This window comes from Miscanthus floridulus, chromosome 1 (assembly GCF_019320115.1).
Source record: "Miscanthus floridulus cultivar M001 chromosome 1, ASM1932011v1, whole genome shotgun sequence".
Lineage (NCBI taxonomy): Eukaryota > Viridiplantae > Streptophyta > Magnoliopsida > Poales > Poaceae > Miscanthus > Miscanthus floridulus.
The window spans coordinates 5495973-5520529 of record NC_089580.1 but is presented as its reverse complement, the minus strand read 5'-3'; the positions used below and the strand labels follow the sequence as shown (position 1 = coordinate 5520529).

Genomic DNA, 24557 nt, shown 5'->3' with positions numbered 1-24557 from the left:
TCAAGAACACAAGAATCACAGAGAGGACGCAACGGTTTATCCTAGTTCGGGCCGATGATGCCCTACGTCCAGCAGCTGATGATCCTAATACTCAAAAGCACCAAAAATCAGGGGATTATAACCGAGTGTAGGAAGAGATTTGGTAGGGGGTTAGCTCGGTGCTAATCCTGATGTTGCCTCACCGCTAGTGGAGTCCTCCCATCATCAGAGAGGAGGAAGACAATGGGAGTGGAGGAGCTCTCGATGCCCCTCTCTGGGTTGCTCTGCCCTCGATGCCAGGCGAGAGCGGAACGGTGGAGAGCGGTGCAATCGTCTGGGATCACCCCTCTGGTGGAATGATCGACTGATGCTCGAATGAACATCCTTTGATCATCCTCCCCTTCTAGGATCCGCCTCCCCTTATATTTTAAGATAGGTCAGGTACATGGCGGTTTGGGGGATTAGTCTATGGTGTACATGCACTGGACTCCAGGAGGGTCTTGTAGTGGTGTCTTATGGACCGTAGAGATGGCGTGGAGCCGAAGAAGCTCTGGGCGTCATCTGGCTACTCTGCTCTGACACCCTACGTGTTAGGTTCTGTCGGTTGGACCGGCCTTCCCTAGGTGCACCTTCTGGAGTCTTCTCGGTGGCGTGGGAGGCCAGCTCAAGGGGCTAACACATGGGCCCAGGAGCCCCCGAGCCCTTGGAGGCCACGGAGGAGGAGTTTATCTTCTTGTGTTACGCCCCGTGCGTGACCCTATCGGGGGAGCGGCTGACAAGGCCATGCCCAAAGGATAGCACCTAGGAGCCCCCGAGCCTTGGTGGCTTGGGGTGTCTTCTTCTTGCGCCCAAGCCTTAGCTGGTGCTGAAGGCCAAGAAGGAGCCAAGGGTCAGGTCTGAAAGGATCAAGATGCCCAAGAGGGGAGGTGAATTGGGCTAATTCTAAAATTCTTTGCAATACTTGAACCCTATGGTTAGCCCACTTCACCCCTTGTGCCTAGAAAGTGTTTCTATTATTCTACCGCATAAAAGTTTAGCAACCTATGTTCCAATCCTACTCTAGCATGGCAATTCTCTGAATGTAAAGATAAGAATTAAATTGCTCAAAGTAAATGCTTAAAGTAAAGAGAGAAAGAGGAACGCGACGATGTTTTGCTGAGGTATCAGAGAGTCACCACTCTCCACTAGTCCTCGTTGGAGCACCCACGCAAGGATCAAGTGCTCTCTATGGATTGATTCTTTGACACTCTGTCATGGTGAATCACCCACAACCGCTCACAACTTGAGTTGGGTCATCCACAAGCTCCACTAGATGATCACCAAGCTCCCAATCACCACCAAACTGTCTAGGTGATGGCAATCACCAAGTGTAACAAGCACGAACTCTTACTTGACCATGACAAGCCAAATGAGAAGGGTGGATGCACACTTTGCTACTCTTGCTTTCACTAATGAGGCCTCTCTCTTGGATTCTCAAATCTCAATCACCTCACTAGGACCTTGCTCTTCTTGGCACTCTCAAGGGTGTTTCCTAGCTGTTGGAATAAGCAAAAGTAATCCCTTGAGTGAATAGAGGAAGTATTTATAACCCCTCATTCAAAACGAACCGTTATGTGCCTCTGCGGGGTGACCGGACACTGGCCAGCATTCGATCACAAAAACTGCCCTCTAGAACCATACTGATGTTGACCGGACTCTGGCACCCATCGTCCGGTCATTTGCTGCTCAGCGTCCGGTCAATAGCCACAACCTGACCAGCGTCCGGTCAGCACTGACCGGATGCGTCCGATCAGGATTTTCCCTCTCTATACCCTTAATGGAGTCGACCAGGACGCTGGCACCCAGCGTCCGGTCACTCACCTCTCAGCGTCCGATCATGTCCAGATGACTTCACCTTGATCAAATGAACTGACCGAACTCTACGCCAGCATCCGGTCACACCGGAACCAGCGTCCGGTCAACATTTGACTCTCCATTCACTTTTAACTCTCAATCATATGTGAATGAAGTTTGCTCCAATTGATCTAAGGGCTATTTAGGAGCTACCTAGTGCTAGTTTTGACAAGTGTGCACCACACCTAACCCACTAGACTCACCTAGGTCAAGCTACCCGTCCATACCCCCCTTAATAGTACGGCCAACGGAAAAACAATGTCCTAAACTACTCTAAGTGTCTCTTCAACACCAAACGACACTTAGAACTAGTCCATCCTTAACCTTGTCGTCCATCCTTTGAAAACCGAAATGATTTCCATCATAGGGGCATGACAACTATGATTGCCCAATCAATTGCCATTACCATGACCTAACTTAATTGCATCTGCAAAACACACGTTAGTCACAGTACTCTCGTATTGTCATTAATCACCGAAACCCAACTAGGGGCCTAGATGCTTTCAATCTCCCCCTTTTTGTGATTGATGACAATACAACCTCAAGTATGTGAAAGAGATGAGGTTTTCAACATGCTTGGTTCATATAAGCTTTTGACAATAAGAACGAAAGAGATAGGCAAGCTTATACGACCCAAGCCAACATGATGTACTCAATAGATATGAAATAAGCATGAGTACAAGTAATAAAGCTCATTTGCATCGGAGTTAAACGTGAAAGCAAAGCAAAAGAGCATAACACAAGTGATGTGACATATAAATGATTCAAAGTAGAGAGCACACATGTCACATATCACATAAATATCACGATCACGTAGATATCACTATCACATAAATATAGTTCGATGCATGAAAGTAAACACATGAATGCATAATAGTGCATCACACATATAAAGCCAAATATAATAGATAGGCTCCCCCTAAGTGTATTGCTCCCCCTAAGTCTAACATACTCGATCCCCCTCCCCCTTTGACGTCAAACACCAAAACCTAGGGGTCGGTCGGTGGGGCTGTAGCGGATGAGTCGGGTGCTGAGGTGCGAGGAGGCAGTTGGAACTATGTGCCATCATCATCTTATCCTAAGCTCTAAGCAGTCTGACCCTCTAGTAGCTATAAGCGACGCTGAAGCGATCTAGGTCGGATTAGGGACTGGTGCGGCCTGTGACTCTACAGGTATAACTATGGCAGGCGGCTCTGATGATGCAACTGAGGAAGAGGAGCATCTCTGTAGTCTCGGTAATAGGAGCAACTGTGGAAGGACCAGGGACATGTAGATATGGCAGAGTAGGTTGCCCTGTCAACTCACTGAAAGTAGCACCAAGGCTCCTAGGATGCTGAGGTATCTAGGCATAAGCAGCGAGGAAGTCTAAGCCAGTGTGAAACCCATCTGGAGAGGTGTGAACTGCGGGGCTGGCACTAGCGAGGCAAACCACTAGGACACCTGCTCTATAGGTGAAGGAAACTATGTCGCTGGCAGTCCCTAACTCTGAAGCCCACTGGCTGTAAAGCTGGAATATGTGAAGTGGTGGTAGGCTAACCAATCTAGGGTGAAGGCTATGGCGGTGGAGCCCCAATAGCAGTAACCCCATGCTGCATGAATCCAAGTAACTGCTACTACATAAGAAGTTGCTGCTGCTGCATGGCCTGCTGCTGCTGCTGTATAGCCTACTGCTTTCGCTGGAACTCATCCTGTCTAGCCTAAACCTGTGCTAGAGCAGCTGCTATCTCCTAGGCCTGGCGAGCTTGGTCCTGCCTCATCCGCTCATGGATAGCAAGTAGAGCGGGGTCTGTCTACGATGTAGGTGGAGCTGAATTGGAGCTGCCGACCTCATAGTCATGTCATTAAGGAGGCATCTGAGGGATATCCTAGTAGTCATCATCTAAACTATCGCTAGGGTTGCTCTCTACCATACCTTCCTACTGAGCATCTAACTGCTCCTCCTCTATAGCTACAATGCCTCTAATAATCTCATCCTGCTGGGCTGTAGTCTCTGGCACCTCTGGGCGATGGCGTGGCTGGCTAGGTGCACTCAGCCTACTGTGAGTGAGCATCTAGGTTAAGTTATATGTAGGGAACTCCATAGTAGCACCAAAATACTCTACCAACATCTCTAGAGGCCTCACAATAACAGCCCTGTGAATCAGAAATGTAATCCAATGAGCATAAGGCAGCTGTCTATGTCCTCTGAATCCCTCTATAAGGGTATCCTCTATCTTAGAAAGGATGGCATCCCATACATCAAAGATAGTCTACTGCATCAGGGCGTTCAGTAACCACAACTGAATGCGAGTCAAGCCCTCATGATATTCTAGCCTCGGTAGCAGGGTCCTCCTCATGATACCATCTAGCAGTCTGGCTATAGGAGTAAGATCCCTAGGTGTCCTGCTCGACCCCTCACCGAATGGCTCTATGAAGCAAGGGTGAACCAGATCTGTAGGAGGCACAAGACTGCTGTGAAGGCATCTAGGGTGCTCTGTATGTTCATAGCAAACCTCATGTATACGGATGGGTGAATCCTATAGCCTGAGTATCTCCTTGACCCTGAAGCTCATCATCCTGTAATCTCAGCCTCTGAATGCAAAGTGAATGAACCTATGAGCTAGGTCAATCCACAGTGTATCAAAGAACTCTTAGACCTAAGATGGAACATATCTGCCTATCTATCTAAGTAAATCTATCAGCCTTGGTAGGTAAGAAAGGTGTGGACGTATCTGCTCTCTAGCTATAGCTACTATAGCCTCAATAGAATAGACCCTCTGAGACCTGAATGCAACCCCACTGTTAAGATATGTATTATAAAAATCTTCTTGCAGTGGTGTATAGAACCCCTCAGAAGCACACTCATCCCTCCTAGGCAAGAACAAATCCTCAAATTGCACAAATCTGAGCTGTTGCACCTGTTTGGCCATGGTGGCCCTCAAATCCAGATGAGTCACTGAAGGTGGACCCTATGGTCTAGGAGGCAAATGAGAACCCCTCCACTGTGTCTCTGCCCTCGGTGTCACCTGGATACGGGTACGACCAGAGCGCCCCAACTGTGGCTGAGGTGCCTGCTCTATCTCCTCTATCTGCTCTGCCTGCTGCTGATGCTCCCCTTGAGACTGAGTCTCCTCCAAAGCAATACGTCATCCCTCAAGCATGACAGTCCTAGCTAGACTACCATGACGACGCTCAACCTGCTCTATAGCTATCCTCTATGCTGGTGAAAGCTGATCTACAATCTATACTCCACTCCTAGCACCACCTCTCTCTACATGTTATGCGGCGGCTGCAACTGCGGCTGCTCTCTTTGTATCAGCATCTACATACTTCCGCTTCTTTGATGTGATCTTCTTCATCGCCTTGCCTTTCACATCAGTAGGCAAGCGAGGCGGAGGCCTCGGATCCTCATCACTAGGACCACCTTCGGTGTTCTTGGCAAGTGCCATCTGAAACAATCTGCTGCCTCGGACAAGAACCAACTGTCACTGACACTTTCGAGACTTGGCCACGATCCGTACTCGCGAGCTTGGCCCCAAGTTAACTGACAACTGCCAAAGTGACCTCAGAGACATTGACTTGCTGCATGATGGAATAGATCAGATATATATGAATACTTTAAATATACATCTAGAGATACAAAACCCTAAGAAAGCAAGCAATAGATACAAAATTGGAAACGAGGGATTGCTACCTGACAAATCGGCGAAACAAAGAGAAGAACGAATCAGGGAACCACCAGGACGACAATTAGGGTTAGGGTTCTGGTGAGGCAATGTGGCGCGATGACTGTGGCTGATTGCTGGCACGATGGTGGATCATGATGAGGCAGAGGTGCTAGGGCACAACACAGTTGAGCTCTGATGGCGCGAACATGGTGGCACAGGAGTAGCGCGGGCATAGCGTGAGTAGGGCGTGGCGGCACAGAGTGTGGCGGTGCGAAAGTGCTGGAGCAGGTGCGCGGGGCGCGGGAGGCAGCGAGGTGCGCGAAGTAGTGGCGCGGGCACGTGGCAAGTGGCGCAGTGGTGTGGAAGCGGCGTGGCGGCTCGGGACGGCGAGGTCACGGTGACGATGCAGCGATGTCAGCGCGAGTGCTGGCAGATTAGGTCACGGCATGGCTTGATTTGGATTAAATAGTGGCCCCCGATGGATTAGAAAAGGAAACGAGATAGAGTCCGAATCCTGCATGATTTCTACTAACCGGACGCTCCTGTGGCAATGATCGGACGCTACCACCTAGAGTCTGGTCGACTCCAAAGAGGTCTAAATCCTCTGAAGTCGCGACTGGACTTGTCCAATCACCACTGACCGGACGTTGCCAGAGTCTGATTGATCCTGACTTCGTCTTCTTTGTTTGACCGGACACAGGGAGAACACTATTCTAGCATTCGGTCACTCCTTCGCAGCATGGTTCACCTCCTATGAACTGATCAGATGTAGGGGAGTAGAGTCTGGTCAGCGTCCTCTTTTCAGCAATTCTTCAAAGTTCTTCGAGCTGCCTGTTCCCAATTGAGTCCCAACTTCAATAAGATCCAAATAAACACCAATTGGGACTGATGTGAGTGACCTCTCTCAAACCCTCAAATTTTTCAAAATATTTTGCCTTAGGCTATAATTCTTTTTAGGAAAATAGGCATTCAAAGGGTGATTGAAGAGAAATGACTAAAACAACATTCATGCATATGCAATGCAATACTTGAAAGTAATTCTAGTTGCTTGTCAAGTTTGATCCAAGGTTAAGCTTCTTCACATGCTTTTCAACGGTTATCTTAACCATGTTAGACAAGCCCTATATGCATTACCAAAGATTAAACATGCTGTATATTACAATGTAATGCAAGGGACAACACAAGCTCATTTTCTAGTGAAGTTGCTAAAATCAAGCACATTGAGCTCATTCCTCAACCTACAAAATGATGCCTCATCTAGCGGTTTAGTGAAGATATCCGCCAATTGATCCTAGGTCCTTACATATTCTAGTGAAATATCATTCTTAGCAACATGATCTCTAAGAAAGTGATGGTGGATATCTATGTGCTTGGTGCGAGAGTGTTGAACCGGATTATTAGCAAGTTTTACCTGTACTCTCATTGTCACACAAAAGAGGTACTTTTTCTAGAACTACACCATAGTCTAGCAAAGTTTGTTTCATGTAAAGTATTTGTGCACAACAAGCACCCACGGCAATGTATTCCGCTTTGGTGGTGGACAAAGCCACACTATTTTGTTTCTTAGAGGACCAAGACACAAGTGATCTACCAAGCAAATGGCACCCTCCAGATGTGTTTTTTCTATCAACTTTGCAACCGGCATAATCCGAATCAGAATAGCCAACTAATTCAAATATAGCTCCTTTGGGAATACCAAAGGCCAATGCTTGGTGTGTGCTTAAGATACCTAAGGATTCTTTTAACGGCAATCAAATGAGTTTCCTTAGAATTAGCTTGAAATCTAGCACACATACACACACTAAACATGATGTCGGGCCTAGATGCGGTTAAATATAACAAGCTACCAATCATAGAGCGGTAGAGAGTTTGATCAACCGTGTTACCTCCCTCATCTAGGTCGAGATGTCCATTAGTTGGCATTGGTGTCTTGATTGGCTTACATTCATTCATTTTGAACCTCTTGAGAAGATCCTTGGTGTATTTCTCTTGAGAGATGAAAATCTCTTCTCTCATTTGCTTGACTTGAAAACCAAGAAAGAATGTAAGCTCTCCAATCATGGACATCTCGAACTCCTTCGACATCAATTCACCAAACTCTTTGCAAGAATCTTCATTCGATGATCCAAATATGATATCATCAACATACACTTGACAAATGAAGATATGTCCATCAAGCTTCTTGGTGAATAGTGTGGTATCGACCTTCCCATGATGAAGCCCTTCTCAATGAGGAAGTCCGAAGGCGCTCATACCAAGCTCTTGGGGCTTGCTTAAGACCATATAACGCCCTTGGACAACCTATAAACATGATTAGGATATCTAGGGTCTTCAAACCCAGGAGGTTGATCAACATAGACTAGTTCATTAATAAAGCCATTTAAAAATGCAGTTTTCACATCCATTTGATATAGTTTCATTTCATGATGTGATGCATATGCAAGGAGGATACAAATGGCTTCTAGTCTTGCAACCGGTGTAAAGGTCTCCCCAAAATCCAAGCCTTCAACTTGAGATAACCCCTTTGCAACTAGTCTTGCCTTGTTCCTCACAACAATGCCTTGATCATCTTGCTTGTTGTGGAACACTCCACTTTGTTCCAATGACTCTTGCACCTTTGGTCGCTCTTCAAGAGTCCAAACTTCATTGTGGGTAAAGTTGTTCAACTCTTCATGCATGGCATTTATCCAATCTGGATCTTGAAGAGCTTCTTCTACCTTAGTAGGCTCAAAGCAAGAGACAAAAGAGTGATGTTTAACAAACAAAGCAAGCTTTTGAGAGCGAGTCATTACTCCCTTTGATGGACTCCCTATGATGAGATCTTGTGGATGAGCTTGTAGTAGAGGTGAATTTCTTCTATCAACCAGTTGAGGGGGAGGTTATGGAACATCAACATCTTATGCTTGTACCACCATTTGCTCATGGGAGACATGAGTGTCTCTATTTTCTACTCTCCCATCTTTATCACCATCTTGTGGCACATTTGATGAAGAAGGTGGATTGATCACTTGTACATCATTTTCATCATCATTAGGCTTGATGTCTCCAACCAGAATATTCTTCATGGCTTCCCTCAATGGTTCATCACATATATCATCAAGATTTTCATGTGCTCCGTGGGAGCCGTTAGATTCATCAAATTCCACATCATATGTTTCTTCAACCAAGCCAGGTGGCATGATTAAATACTCTATATACTTTAGACTTTGATGAGTAACCAACAAGAAAACCAATATCACAACGTCTTTGAAACTTCCCTAGGTGTTGCCGCTTCTTGTAGATGTAGTATTTGCAACCAAACACCCTAAAGAAGGAGACGTCCGGCTTCTTCCCATTGAGCAACTCATAAGGTGTCTTGCCAAGGAACTTTTGAAGGAATAGGCGGTTGGATGCATAGCATGTGGTGTTGATAGCTTCCACCCATAGAGCTTTAGGAGTATTGTACTCATCAAGCATTGTTCTTGCTAGCGTGATCAATGTCCGGTTCTTTCTCTCAACTACACCATTTTGTTGAGGAGTATATGTTGCGGAGACCTCATGCTTGATCCCAACTTCATCACAATAGGCTTAATGTTTGTGTTCTCAAATTCTTTCCCATTGTCGCTTCTAATCTTCTTGAGCTTTACTTCAAACTCATTTTGTGCTCTCTTGGCAAACTTCTTGAAGCATGATGCAACTTTGGATTTGTCATGAAGGAAGAATACCCATGTGTATCTTAGAGTAGTCATCAACAATCACAAGACAATAAAGATTTTCTCCCAAACTCTTGTATGTTGTTGGTCCAAATAAATCCATGTGAAGGAGCTCTAGCACTCTTGTGGTTAACATGAAAGCTTTTGTAGGATGAGTATTTGCAACTTGTTTGCTGGCTTGACATGCACTACAAAGCTTGTCCTTTTCAAACTTCACATCCTTCAACCCTCTCACCAAATCATTCTTTATTAGCTTCTTGAGTGAGCTCATCCCAACATGAGCAAGTCTTCTATGCCATAGCCACCCAAGTGTTGTTTTGGTGAATAGGCAAGTCTTCAAATTAGCATCTTCGGAGGTGAAGTCCACTAGATATAGGTTGTTGTATCTAAATCCCTTGAATATCACTTGATCATCATCTTTCTTGGATACAACCACTTCCTTTCTCGATAAATAGGCATTGAAAGCCAAGATCACATAATTGTCCAATGGATAGCAAGTTGAAGCTCAATGAAGCAACATATAGCACATTGAGATTGAATGATCATTTATATATGCCACTTTGCCCAATCCTTTAACTTTGCCCTTTGAATTATCTCCAAATGTGATTCTTTCTTGTCCATCTACTTCTTCATCTAGTGAGGTGAACATATGAGGATCACCGGTCATATGTTGTGTGCAACCACTATCAATTACACAATGACTTCTACCGGTCTTGTAGTTCACCTACACATAAGAGATCAAGCTTTAGGAACCCAAACTTAGTTGAGGGCTCTTGACTTTCTCAACAAGTGACTTTGCCTACCCAAATTTTCTTAGGCCTATTCTTATTGAGAGGTCCTAAGAACATAACTTTCATCTTTCCACTAGAGTCCTTTCTAAGCATGTAATGAGCATTGAAAACAAAGGGTCTAGCATGCTTGGGACAAGGGTTGTGGTGGTGGAGTTTGACACTCATGGGCAAAGTGGCCTTCTTGTCCACACTCAAAACACCTCTTTGGCTTTGGCTTGTGTTGTTGTTGTTGAGCTTAAGCCTTCTTCTCTTGGTTTGCCAAATACCCAATGCCACTTCTATCCATCTTCATGATGGTGTTCATTCGTAGCTCACTTTGAAGATGCTTGCCTCTTGTGAACTTGCTCAAACCAATCTTGAGATGTTCTTTCTCCAACTTGAGCTTCTTGTTCTCTTCTTTTAGCTCATCATGATTTTTCTCTTGCTTGAGTCTCTTGTTCTCCTCTTTGAGTTTCTCATTCTCTTCCTTAAGCTCTACATCATAATCATGATCAAGGTTCTCTAACACAATGGTGTTGGTGGTTGATAGCTTCTCAAGATCTTTCTTTAGCTTCTCATTCTCATTGTTGATCTTGATATACTCATCATAGTCATCAGACTCAACCACTTGCTTGCCTTTGCCACTAGATCCTTGCTCAATACTCTCAACAATTAAATCATCACATGATGTAGCTATATCAATCTTAACAACATCGTTAGTAGCATCATGTGGCTCATTGGATAAAAATTCTTGAGCAATAACAAGATTGTCATGATTGATCTTGAGAGTTGTATATTCTTCTTTTAGCATATTGTTGCTAGTGATGAGCTCTTTGTGCATCCCCTCAAGTTTATCATGTTTATCTTTAAGCTCTTTCTTAGAAGATTTTAGCTCCTTGAGTTTGGATGACATAGCTTCATTTGCTTCTCTAAGCTCAACACAAGCCTTTTTGGCTATATCACATTTGGCTAAAAGAGAATCATTCTTAGCTTCTAGCTTGTCATTCTTAGCTCTAGTCTTTCTAATGATCTTAGTGTATTGATTTAGCAATTTAACAAGATCATCATATGAAGGTGATTCATATTCATCATCATCACTATCACTATCATCATTGTTAGCATGATCATCACCACTACTATCATCATCATTTGATACCTTTCGTTCACCCTTGGCCATAAGGCATAGGAGTGTAGAGGATGATGGTGGTGGTGTCGATGAAGATGATGAAGAGTCAATCACAATTGCGGCCACCTTCTCATTATCACTATCATCATCGGATGAGCAACTTGATGAGTCAATGTCCATGAGCCAATCACCGACAATGTATGCCTTTCCATTTTTCTTCTTCTTGTGGAAGTCCTTCTTGCCATCTTTCTTCTTGTATGGCTTGTTCTTCTTCTTTTCATCTTCATCACTTGAGTCATCTTTCTTTCCCTTGTTCTTATTCTTGTACTTGTCTTTCTTGGGCTTTGTGCATTGATGTGCTAGATGACCAAGTTCTCCACAATTGTAGCAATCCATCTTGGAGATTGGCTTCCTTCTAGAGCTAGTGAAGAACTTCTTTTTCTTGCCATCGAACTTGATGCCACTCTTGTTGAGCTTCTTTAGCATCTTGGTGGTTCTTCTCACCATGAGAGCAAGACTTGCATCATTAACTTCATCATCACTTGAGCTCTCATACTCAATTCTTGCTTTGCCCTTCTCTTGGCTAGCCTTGACTGCTAAGTCTTTGTCTTTCTTCTTGGTAGAGGATGAGCCATCTTGTGGTGTGATGTGCATGTACATCTCATGAGCATTGATCTTTCCCAAGATTTGAGCTGGTGTAGCGGTGGAAAGATCACCTTGATGGAGCACGGTCCCAATATGCCCATATTTATCAATGGGGAGGACACTCAAAATTTTTCTCACAACATCGGATGGTTGCATTTGAGTAAGTCTAAGCCTATTGACTTCCTCTACAAGAACATTCAAGCATGAGTACATTTCATTAGCACTCTCTTTAGGAAGCATCTCAAAAGAATTAAGCTTTTTCATAACAAGATGATAGCGTTCCTCATGCTCGCTCTTAGTTCCCTCATGGAGCACACAAATTTTCGACCATAGTGCATGGGTGTCCTTATGGTTCCTCACCCGGTTAAACACATCTTTGCAAAGGCCTCTAAAGATGGTGTTTTGAGCCTTTGCTTTCCATTTCTTATAGTTCACTTCATTGCCTTGAAGGTGCATGGGATCCCGAGGTTTTGGGAATCCTTGTGAGGCGACTCTAAGTATTCCAACATCTAGAGCTTCTAAATACGCCTCCAAGCGGATTTTCTAATAAGGAAAATCATCCCCCTCAAAGTACGGCCAAAGGAAAAACAAAGTCCTAAACTACTCTAAGTGTCTCTTCAACACCAAATGATACTTAGAACTAGTCCATCCTTAACCTTGTTGTCCATCCTTTGAAAACCGAAACAACTTTCCATCGTAGGGGCATGCCAACCATGATTGCCCAATCAATTGCCATTACCATGACCTAACTTAATTGCATCTGCAAAACACACATTAGTCACAGTAATCTGTTATTGTCATTAATCACCGAAACCCAACAAGGGGCCTAGATGCTTTCAATAATAATATAATAGCAATAATAATATCTTTCCTATCTCTTGCGAGTGACAGGCAATCACTCGACTTCTACCGGAGTCCTGTAGCATAGCAATATACACAATCCTATCATACTAGTAAAACTCATAGGATAAGGATATATATATGTAGGCGGGTTTCATTCAACTCCTTAAACTTAATGCACAAGCATAAAATAAAGTGTAGAATAATAGGGGTTATGCACCGGGGCTTGCCTGGGTAAGGTATAACCAAAAGTTAACATTCCATCAGTGGTGGTATAATCCTCTGGACCATCCTTTCGATACTCCAGATGACTCCATGATCTCTCATTGTTCCTATTTGGGTATACGTGGATGAAATGCAGAGACGTAATTAACCAACTACAACCGTGACTCGTAAAATACAATTTACGCCTCTCAAGCTAACGAGCTAGTTCTAACGATGATCGTACTTAGGCTATGTATCCGTGTTGCCAAACTAGACGTTATTTCCCAATGAGTGTTTTAGCTATACAAACCCAAGTTGTTTCTTTATTCCATTCTATCGATTTAATATCTATTCGAAATAGGGCATCATTATCTATCTAACAAACTAATTACTCTAGAGCTATAAAAATTGCAGTGGGCAGATAATATTATTAGGAATTTACTGTAAAATTTTCAGAGTCGACAGTATCACAATTTTCTCACAAAAATTCCCACAAGTTCATATTTTAACAATATTAAACATTTTAAAATAATTAGAGCCACACTAAAAATAGCACCAACTAGATGAACAAAATACATTAACAGATAGATCATGATTTTAGGAACCTAACAAAATTTGTTTCACTATTTTGGGATCCCTGGATAATTTTATATCTAAATAACAAAAATCAGCTCAGAATTTATTTTAGAAAACCTTTTCTAATTCCCTAGAAAACAAGAAGGGAACCATGACCCACTTGGCCCAGCGCGAGGCTCGACCACGTGCGGCAAGCTGGCCCAGCAAGCGGCCCAAGGCGGGGAGCCCAGCGCACGCGCCATCTTGCAAAAGAGACCTAGTGAAGGTGAGACCGAGTACATGTAGGGGAAACAATGCGAACACCATGGTCCCTCAAATGGCGCTTGGATGGGACTCCTAAGGCCAGAGCCCATGCGTCAATGCACGGACACATGCTGGCGGCGGCCCACTGTCGCGACGTAGTCGAAGATAATGCGAGTAGGAGCGTGGTAGATGAGTTGAGCGGCTGTGAACCCTGCCACAGGGTGGAACGAGGATGAAAGGAGAGGACAAAGTGCAGCCCTGTGCGCGACTCGGCCGCATGTGCGCACAGCACAGTGATGGTGACCAAGCCTGGCTCGGCGCACCGCTAGCTGGCCTCTAGACTGGCCCATGGGGCTCTGCCAAGGCGATGATAAGACATCGCGCGCACTTAGTGACACATGGCATGGCCTGAGGGCAAGACTTGCATCATCAACTTCATCATCACTTGAGCTCTCATACTCAATTCTTGCTTTGCCCTTCTCTTGGCTAGCCTTGAATGCTAAGTCTTTGCCTTTCTTCTTGGTAGAGGATGAGCCATCTTGTGGTGTGATGTGCATGTACATCTCATGAGCATTGATCTTTCCCAAGATTTGAGTCGGTGTAGCGGTGGAAAGATCACCTTGATGGAGCATGGTCACAATATGCCCATATTTATCAATGGGGAGGACACTCAAAATTTTTCTCACAACATCAGATGGTTGCATTTGAGTAAGTCCGAGCCCATTGACTTCCTCTATAAGTACATTTAAGCGTGAGTACATTTCATTAGCACTCTCTTTAGGAAGCATCTCAAAAGAATTAAGCTTTTTCATAATAAGATGATAGCGTTCCTCACGCTCGCTCTTAGTTCCCTCATGGAGCGCACAAATGTTCGATCATAGTGCATGGGCATCCTTGTGGTTCCTCACCCGGTTAAACACATCTTTACAAAGGCCTCTAAAGATGGTGTTTCGAGCCTTTGTATTCCATTTCTCATAGTTTACTTCATCGCCTTGAAGGTGCATGGGATCCCGAGGTTTTGGGAATCCTTGTGAGGCAGCTCTAAGTATTCCAACATCTAGAGCTTCTAAATACGCCTCCATGCAGATTTTCCAATAAGGAAAATCGTCCCCTGCAAAGGTAGAAGGAGGTCCATCCCCGTGAGACATCTTTCTCTAGGCGGTTAAGCCTAAATACGTGAGCACAAGGCTCCGATACCAATTGAAAGGATCAAGATGCCTAAGAGTGGGGTGAATTGGGCTAATTCTAAAATTCTTTGTAATAATTAAACCCTACAGTTAGCCTACTTCACCCCTTATGCCTACAAAGTGTTTCTATTGTTATACTGCACAAAAGTTTAGCAGCCTATGTTCCAATCCTACTCTAGCAAGATAATTCAATGAATGTAAAGACAAGAATTGAATTGCTCAAAGTAAATGCTTAAAGTAAAGGGAGAAGGAGGAATGCGGCGATGTTTTGCCGAGGTATCGGAGAGTCGCCACTCCCCACTAGTCCTCATTGGAGCACCTGCGCAAGGTTGTAGCCCCCCCTTAATCCGCGCAAGGATCAAGTGCTCTATACAGGTTGACTGTTTGACACTCCATCGCGGTGAATCACCCACAACCGCTCACAACTTAAGTTGGGTCATCCACAAGCTCCACCGGATGATCACCAAGCTCCCAATCACCACCAAGCCGTCTAGCTGATGGCGATCACCAAGAGTAACAACCATGAACTCTCACTTGACCATGATAAGCCTAATGAGAAGGGTGGATACACACTTTGCTACTCTTGCTTTCACTAATGAGGCCTCTCTCTTGGATTCTCAAATCTCAATCACCTCACTAGGACCTTGCTCTTCTTGGCACTCTCAAGGGCGTTTCTCAGCTGTTGGAATGAGCAAAATTAATCCCTTGAGTGAATAGAAGAAGTATTTATAACCCCTCATTTAAAACGAACCGTTATGTGCCTCTACGGGGTGACCGGACGCTCCGGTTAGTTCACCCGTCTCTGTGCAGTTTAAGTTGTGACCGGACACTGGCCAACATCCAGTCAGCACTGACCGGACGCGTCCGGTCACAAAAACTACCCTCTGGAACCTTACTGATGTTGACCGGACTCTGGCACCCAGCGTCCAGTTATTTGCTGCTCAGCGTCCGGTCAGTAGCCGGAACCTGACCAGCGTCCGGTCAGCACTGATCGGACGCGTTTGATTAGGATTTTCCCTCTCTGGACCCTTACTGGAGTCGACCGGACGCTGGCACCCAGTGTTCGGTCACTCACCTCTCAGCGTTCGATCGCGTCCAAACGATTTCATCTTGATCAAATGAACTTACCGGACTCTACGCCAGCGTCTGGTCACACCGGAACCAGCGTCCGATCAACATTTGACCCTCCATTCACTTCAAACTCTCAATCATATGTGAATGAAGTTTGCTCTAATTGATCTAAGGGCTATTTAGGAGCTACCTAGTCCTAGTTTTGACAAGTGTGCACCACACCTAACCCACTAGACTCACCTAGGTCAAGCTACCCATCCATACCCCTTAATAGTACGGCCAAAGGAAATATAAAGTCATAAACTACTCTAAGTGTCTCTTCAACACCAAACGACACTTAGAACTAGTCCATCATTAACCTTGTCGTCCATCCTTTGAAAACCGAAATGATTTCCATCATAGGGGCATGACAACTATGATTGCCCAATCAATTGCCATTACCGTGACCTAACTTAATTGCATCTGCAAAACACACGTTAGTCACAGTAATCTCGTATTGTCATTTATCACCGAAACCCAACTAGGGGCTTAGATGCTTTCAAGGTTCATGCTCTCGTCGGTCGGGATGGGGCTCGTGCGAGCCCCCGAGCGCTGAGCAGAGGCAGCGGGCGTGCTTGGGCTCGGTCCTTTTCCTTAGCCGGAGGGTTTGCGTGAGCGCACCCGATGGGTGTAGCCCCCTAGCGATCCTGGAGGGATCGGTCGAGGGTCTCTCGGTCGGGAACCTTTGATCCCGAGGCTTAACATACCCATATATTAGAATCTCGTCAGGTAGCAATATATAGAAAACGATTTCTATTAAAATGTCTCTAAAAAATAAATGCTATCTGAACAACAATAAAAATCAGGCACGGCAATTAAAGAGGAGTGAAAAGAAGACAGTAAAATCTTTGGTACAGTGCCACGGTGGTAGAAGGAAATACAGAAAAATGAAATAAAATTGTCTTACGGGCCGTGGGCCGTGGCACTTTCAGTGTTTACGGGCTTTAGTTTTGGGCTTTTCGTCCACATATGTTTCCATAAACCAAACCAGTACGGCAGCAAGCATGACTGCGCGAGGAGCGTCCAACTTCATACGTGAGCTGCAGCTCCGATCCGACTTGACCACGCATGATGTTCTGCACATCGAGTTGGCTGTCGACCACGCCGGCACTGGACCTGAAGCAAGCCGCCAAGCACCTCAGGCGGCGGCATATGGGAGCGCGAGAAGAAGCCCATTCAGCAAATCCAGCAGCCGAGGGATTACGCGGACGTGTTGTTGTGGGAGGTCGACACGGTGGCAGATGCGACCGTGGCGACCAAGATGGCCACGAGGCGCGTGGATGGGCTCGCACGGGAGGCGGTGGCGGAGCTCCACCGTCTCATGGTCACGAGGACTAACGGGATGCAGCAGCGGCGAATCTAGACTAAACTGCTGTCGGGGTCGCATAGATTCATGAACTCAATTTGATGGGGTCGTAGCTGACCGGAATACGCGGGGTTCCACTGATTCGTACAAAGTTATCGGGGTCGCATGACCCCGACAACTTTGCACTGGCTTCGCCGCTGGGATGCAGGCCGATAAGAAGCTACGGGAGGGGGGAGGAGCTGAAGCCGTTCTGAAAAACGTTTGGCAAAAACGGCTACTTCGCACTAGACGACGTGAACCCACAATAAGGAGCCACGCGAAGCTCGTTTTTTAGGTTTCTCCTGCACAGGCAGGCACGGAGCCAGCGGTGGGGCTAGGGGGGCTCCAGCCCCCCCTACCGCTTGGGAGCAAGTGAAGCCCTGTAGAGCCGCCGTTTGAAATTTTAGCTGTAGATGTACAGGTAGGAGGGACTAAGATTTGCTGAACTTCTTTTCTTGCTAATTGCCGTTGTTTAGCCCCTTCTAAATTTTTTTTTCTAGCTTCGTCCCTGTGCACAGGCAAAAAATAGCTCCGGCTTTTGACCGACTCTCCATGCGAAGCCCTTTCCAAAACAGGCATTTGGTACAGCTCCTGCAGAAATCGAAGCTAAAACATCTGCAGGAGCCTACCAAAGAGGCTCAGCCTATCTTTGCTTCCACGCCGTACCTATCGATCTCCGAGGTCGAACCAAATAAGTCACGTACTTTGATAAAACTACGTGTGCCCAGATTTGCCTCTTTTGCTTGCCCTTACGTCGTGCTCATGCACACATGTTGCCAAAAGGAAATAATTAACAAATCTGAGTTGCATGTATCTCATTGACAAGCGAGAGGTTGTGACGTGATGTGACTATGTGAGCGAGTTCGGTTCGTATACGAGCCGTGGGGCCTTAGTTTTCAAAATAAACATAAAAGAAATCCAATCGGTACGTCTTGTATTTAATTAGGATTCCTAGTTATATTCTGATTATTTTAAAATATCATACATATGTGGTTTATAAATATAACATGCGAGATATAGATAGATGTGAAAAGAGATAATTTGCACATTCCTGAAGTTAGTTAGGGGACCATGGACGAACAAAATGGCCCTAAATTTTTACCTCTTTATTATTAAGGTATATATAGGTATAAATAAATATAAATATAATTTGGGCCCGTGCATATAGTTGGCCATTTGGCCCAGGCACTACTGGGCCAGCCCAAGAACAACACGAATCAGCACGGCCCAGGAATGGCCCGGCCCGATAGCCTTCGTGCCAGTGCTTGGCACGGCCCGGCCTTAGTGTCGTGCTTGGGCCATCATTCTGGCCCGCAGTGCCGGCCCAGGGCATGGCACGCTATATGGGCCGGCCCGGCACCGGCACGGCTCGGCCGTAGGTGGCCATTGGATCCCGGCGTCACTCCCATCAGACCGTTGGATCCTGGCCGTTGGAATCGTGGGCTATAAAACCGCAGTGCTCTCGCGGTCGCAGTCTCGCCTCGCTCTCAGTCTCCGTTGCCCTAATTTATTTGCTCTCAGAGACTCAGTCTCACTCTCTGTCTCTCTCGCCTCTCTCTCGGCTCTCCCCCGCAGCGCCGTCTCGTCCGCTCCTCTCTCGCCTCGCTCTCCTCTCTCGGCGAGTCGGCGTCGCCGCGTCGGCTGACTCGCTCTCCTCTCTCGCCTCTGACTTCCTCTCTTCTTCTTGCTCTCCGGTGGCCTCTAGAGCCATCGTTGGTCGGCACTGGCACAATCCCAAACCCTAACCCTTGCTCAATCCCTAACCCTAACCCTTGATCTCTCTTCGTCCTCACCGCATCCGTCGTCGAGCTCGCCGGATCCATCGGTTTCCTCGTCGGATCCGTTAGTTTCATCGTCGGATCCATCGGATCTTCGGCCTCGCTCCCATCGGACCGTTGGATCCGGCCGTTGGAATAGCTGGCCAGCACTAGCACAATCCCTAACCCTAACCCTTGATCTCGCTTTGTCCTCGCCGGATCCGTCGGTTTCCTCTCTAGATCCGTCGGTTTCCTCACCGGATCCGTCCCTCGTCGTCTGTGCTCATCGGATCCGTGCCTCGTCGACCTTGCCGGTGACTCAGGTGCTCCGGCTTTGAAGGTAAGTCCATAACCCTTACCCTAACCCTTACCCTAACCCTCAATCTGTACTAACCCTTGCTCTATTTTGTCTGAAGTCGTTGAGGGACCGGGGCACCGACGAGTGGTGATGGCTAGATCCGACGATGAGACGCTTGAGGTCAGTTCCAACCAAGAGAGGCGGTTGTGCGGGTTGGCCGGAGATGACGACGAGGACGACCTGCGCGAGGACGCCGCAGAGTTGTTCGGCTAGTAACGTTCAAGCTCCCATCGTCCTTGAGCCCTGCGATGATCAAGCAGAGGACGGGGAAGAGAATAACGGCAAGCGGTCATGTCCCTCTACCTTGGCAGGTGTGGCTTGATTTCAAGAAACTCTTCAAAACAGTGAAAGGTAAGAAGGTCAGGTATGGAGCTAAGTGCATCCATTGCTCTAAGGAATACTCTGGGCTCTCTAGTGGTGGCACTGGTCATCTCACCCGGCATAGGGATAAATGCCCTAGGAGGCGTGAAAAAACTCGCATGTCTCAGTCACAGATCTCTTTTAATCCCGATGGTAGTATGCGCAATTGGGAAGTACTGCCCTATTGTTGCTCGTACTCAACTGGTTCGATTGCTTGCTAGGCTTGATTTTTCTATCTCTTTGGGAGAATCATATGCATTCGATGAATACATTAGAACTACTCATAATCCTAAATTTGTTTCAGTCTCTAGGCAAACCACCACTAGAGACATGCTTAAATACTTCTCTGATTGGAAGGTTAAGCTTGTTGAGACTGTTAGTTCTGCTAGTGTTAATTGTATGTGTCTAACCTCTGATATTTGGTCTAGTAATGCCAAAGAGGACTACCTTAGTGTTGTTGCTAAATACATAAACTCTGATTGGCAACTAGAGAAGAGAGTGCTTGGTCTTAGGCTTATGAATTGTTCCCACAATGGACAAAATATTGCTGATCTTGTTGCATCTGTGCTTGCTGATTATGGTTTGACTGAAAAGTATTTGCTTGTTACTTTGGATAATGCATCATCTAATGTATCAGCCATGCAAAAACTTAGACCCTGTTCTTTCTAAATATCTTGGTATTGAAGTTGTGGTCAATGCATCATCTAATGATAGTGGTGATTTAGACAATGCAGTTAATTCTATGTTCTTGCATCAGCGTTGTGCATGTCACATTATCAATCTGATTGTTAAGGAGGCCTCTAACTGCTCTTAAGCCTTTGATTGAAAATTTTAGAATTGCAATATCTTTCATAAACTCATCTAACCAGAGAATTGCTGCATATAAAAGTTACTGCATTGCCACTGGTGTTAGGCCTAGAAAGTTTCAACTAGACATGGAAGTTAGGTGGAATTCTACATACCTAATGCTTAAGCATTTGTTTCCACATAAGGTCTCATTCACTACTTTCATCCAAGCTCAATATCCTAGGGCTGAAGGTGGTCAGTTGCTTTTAACTGATGACCATTGGGCTATGGCAGAAAAAGTGCTTAAATTTTTTGAACTGTTTTATGATGCTACAGTTGCATTGTCTGGTGTGTACTATCCTACATCTCCACTCATGATTCATTATCTTGTTAAGATTGCTATGCACCTAAAGAATTATGCTAATGATAATCAAATCAGACATGTGGTTCAACCTATGATAGACAAATATAATAAATACTGGAGGGACATACCTTTGCTTTATTCTTTGGCATTCATTCCTGGACCCTAGAGCTAAAATGAAAGGTTTCATTAGAGTGCTTAGGAGGTTGGGTACCCTTACTAGTACAGATTATAGTGCTTACCAGGTTGGCACTAGAGCTCGACTTACTGATGTCTACAATAAGTATGAGGAGAAATATGGAGGTGTTAGGTTGAGGAGGACTGCCCCTCCTAACCTATCTGGTAAAAAAATGTCTGCTTGGGAATGAAATTTATGATGATGATAGTGATGTTGGTGGTGGTGGTGGTGGTGGTATGCATACTGCAGCTGCTACTCTAATCATGGCTAGAGATACATCTGCAACTGCCCTGTTGCAGGCTGCAAGTTCTTCAGGTTCTAATGTTTCTGAACTTGTTTCTTACTTGGACTGTGACACTGTGAACCATTTAGATGATGATTTTAACATCTTGGACTGGTGGCATCAGCACAAACTCACATATCCAGTGCTGTCAATCATGGCTAAAGATATTTTAACTGTTCTTGTTTCAACATATCTTCATAATCCACTTTTAGTATGACTGGCAGGATCATCAAGGAGCGGCGGAGGAAGCTAAAGCCTGAAATGGTGGAGATGCTGACCTACATCAAAGATTGGGAGGCTGCTGAAGCTCGGCTGCAACACATGGTGGAGGACAAGGAGCTTGAAGAAGCATTTGAAGAACTTTATCTTGATTAGTTATCATTTATGTAATGGGACTGTAATATTATGGACTATGGACTGGACTTTGATGAACTTTATAATTGGAGCTGGGTTGTACTCTTTTTTTCTGTTTAGGGTTTCTCACAAGGGTGAGTTTTACCTAGATAGGTTTTTAATGAGGCAGCCATTGCACTGAAGCTCCCAATAAAATGTTATTTTGTTCTCTGCTGTGTTTGTGATCAGTTTGAAGTGTTGATCACTTATAGTGCCAGTGCCAGCACGGGCACTGCTGGGCCGCCGTGCCCAGTGACACGACACGACACGGCTAATACCTAATAGCGTCGTGCCTGGGCCGGCACAGCGGCACTAACAGGCACGACACGACTAGTCTACCGTGCCGCGTAGTGCCGTGCCTGACCGGGCCGTGCCTAGCCGTGCTCGTGCCAGTGCCGTGCCGTGCGGCCCGTTTGGCCAACTATACCTGTGTACAACCGATTGAACTCAAGCTCAGTGAGTGACGTCGGCTGCTACGCGCCGGCCTACCGTGCTCTGGGGAGATCCGGCGGCTGCATCCAGTTCCACAACTCGTGCCAGTACATGGTCGAGTACGGTGACGGCTCTTCCACTGCGGTCGATTTTGGCATCGAGACGCTGACCTTCGCGCTGGGCGTCCGCGTACCGGACGTGGCGTTCGGGTGCGGCCCCAACAACCAGGGTCTGTTCCCAGCGCTAGCAGAGGGGATCCTGGGCCTCGGCAGAGGGAGCTTGTGGTTCTCGAGCAAGATCACCGGCCGCACTACGGCCGGAGCTTCTCCTACTGCCTGGTCGGCCTAGGTCCCAGCTACTCCTCAACCCCGCCGGCATCCTTCCCTCCCAAGTTGACCATCCCGCACATGTACACGTTCTACTGCGTGCGTCTCATCGGCATCAGCGTGAGCGGCGTGCGTGTGCCGGGCGTCACCGAATCTGGCCTCTGCCTTTGTTGAGACATGGATATATGGGCCGTGAAGGCTTAGCATTACTCTAGCAAATAAAAGCTAAGGATGTGGATCATATGGCAAGCAATTTTCAAGGATCATGCAGGGGACCTCCGCTAGCGCCGCCCTTGGTTGACGAAGGCCTGGCGCAAGAGTCGTGGCGAAGGCGGCCCCTAGGACGGCGAAGGCCTGGCGCAACAGTCGTGGCGAAGGCGTCCGGGGCAGTGGAGGCCTGGCAGGGTGCAGAGCGCGGGAACCGGGATCAAGTCGGCGGAGGCAGATAATAGGGCAAGACCGGAAAGGTCGGTAGGAGCCTCCGCCAGTTGATGAGCCTCCCATGGGCGCCGGCTAAGGCCCATGCAGCAAGGCTGTTGGTAAAAGAGAAGCCCCAAGTTGCCCACAGAAGTCTAGCTTGAGTGCAGGAATATCCTAAGTATGTGGCAGATGGTATTTTTGGCCCCGTTTAGTTCCACCCAAAAGCCAAAAATTTTTGCATAGTAACCGTCACATCGAATCTTACGGCACATGCATGGAGTACTAAATGTAGACGAAAAAAAACTAATTACACAGTTATTCGAGAAATCGTGAGACGAATCTTTTAAGCCTAAATAGTCTATAATTGGACAATTTTTACCAAATACAAACGAAAGTGCTACAGTAGCCAAAAGCCAAAAATTTTCGGAACTAAACACGCCCTTTGTCAAAGAGTTTCCTCTTGTACAGTGACCTATAAAAAGGGAGGGTGAACCTCATGTAAGAGTTAGTTGAACCTCATTTATGAAACCCTAGATTTGGTGGGCCTCACTCTGTGTGTTCACATCTGTTCTCCGCGGGGCTTAGCCTTCGGCCTGTGCCGGAGGCCTCCGCCCCATATTTCGTTCTGTTAGGGACAGTTCCCCAACAGCCTTGACTTGTCCACGGGCCACGGCGGCGTCATCGTGGACTCCGGCACTGCCGTGACCCGCCTCGCTGGCCCCGCGTACACCGCATTCCGCGACGCCTTTCGAGCGGTGGCAGTGACGAACCTCGGCTGGCCCTCCCCGGGCGGCCCCTTTGGCTTCTTCGACACCTGCTATAGCATGCGCGGACTCGTGAAGGTGTCTGCTGTGTCGATGCACTTCGCCGGCAGCGTCGAGGTGAAGCTCCCTCCCCTAGAACTACCTCATCCCCGTGTACTCCAAGGGCACCATGTGCTTCGCGTTTGCCGGTAGCGGTGACCGTGGTGTCTCCATCTTCGGCAACATCCAGCTGCAGGGGTTCTGCGTCGTGCACGACGTCGACGGCCAGCGTGTTGGGTTCGCGCCAAATAGCTGCTGAGAGAGGAAGATCGAGCAGGGGTCGATTGATCGCGTAATTGAGTACTCATATATTTACACCTCTGTCGGTTCGTCTCAAAAGGAATATCATTTTCGTTTTTCAATGAGTCACATTCATTCTTGATTTACATAAGTTAATTCATCTCAAGTTTGACTAATTAAACATATGAAAAATAATAATATTTATAATGCATAATAATAATAATTAGGTGCACTAGATAGTCCATCAACCTGTGCTCATGCATAAGTTAGAATCTTATATAAGATATAATTCTGATAGACTTGTCAATTACTTATACATATCTTTTTATCTCCATCCGGTTTTTTCCCTTTGCATGGCAACGCTTTTTCTTGAGGGTATTTGCATGGCAACCCTGTGCATATTCAATATTCATTTCGTTAACATCATAGCTTAAACTATGGTAGCTGTGGTTGCAGCTCATATCTTATGATGTCACTAATCTAAATTTTGATATCATATTTTTAATCTTGTAAACTATAGATTTTGACAATGCACACGATGGGTTGTTTTATATATAAGCTTTCAGATTAGGTGGTTACATGACGCTATCGGGTTCTTTCATA

The 24557-nt window shown here is 46.1% G+C and overlaps 2 pseudogenes; both read left to right on the top strand.

The window, feature by feature from the left end:
* The first annotated feature begins 3052 nt into the window (after nucleotides 1-3052).
* On the top strand, nucleotides 3053-21781 carry LOC136451481 (zinc finger BED domain-containing protein RICESLEEPER 2-like; annotated as a pseudogene).
* LOC136451471 (aspartyl protease family protein 2-like) lies at nucleotides 21746-23973 on the top strand (annotated as a pseudogene).
* Nucleotides 23974-24557: the final 584 nt, after the last annotated feature.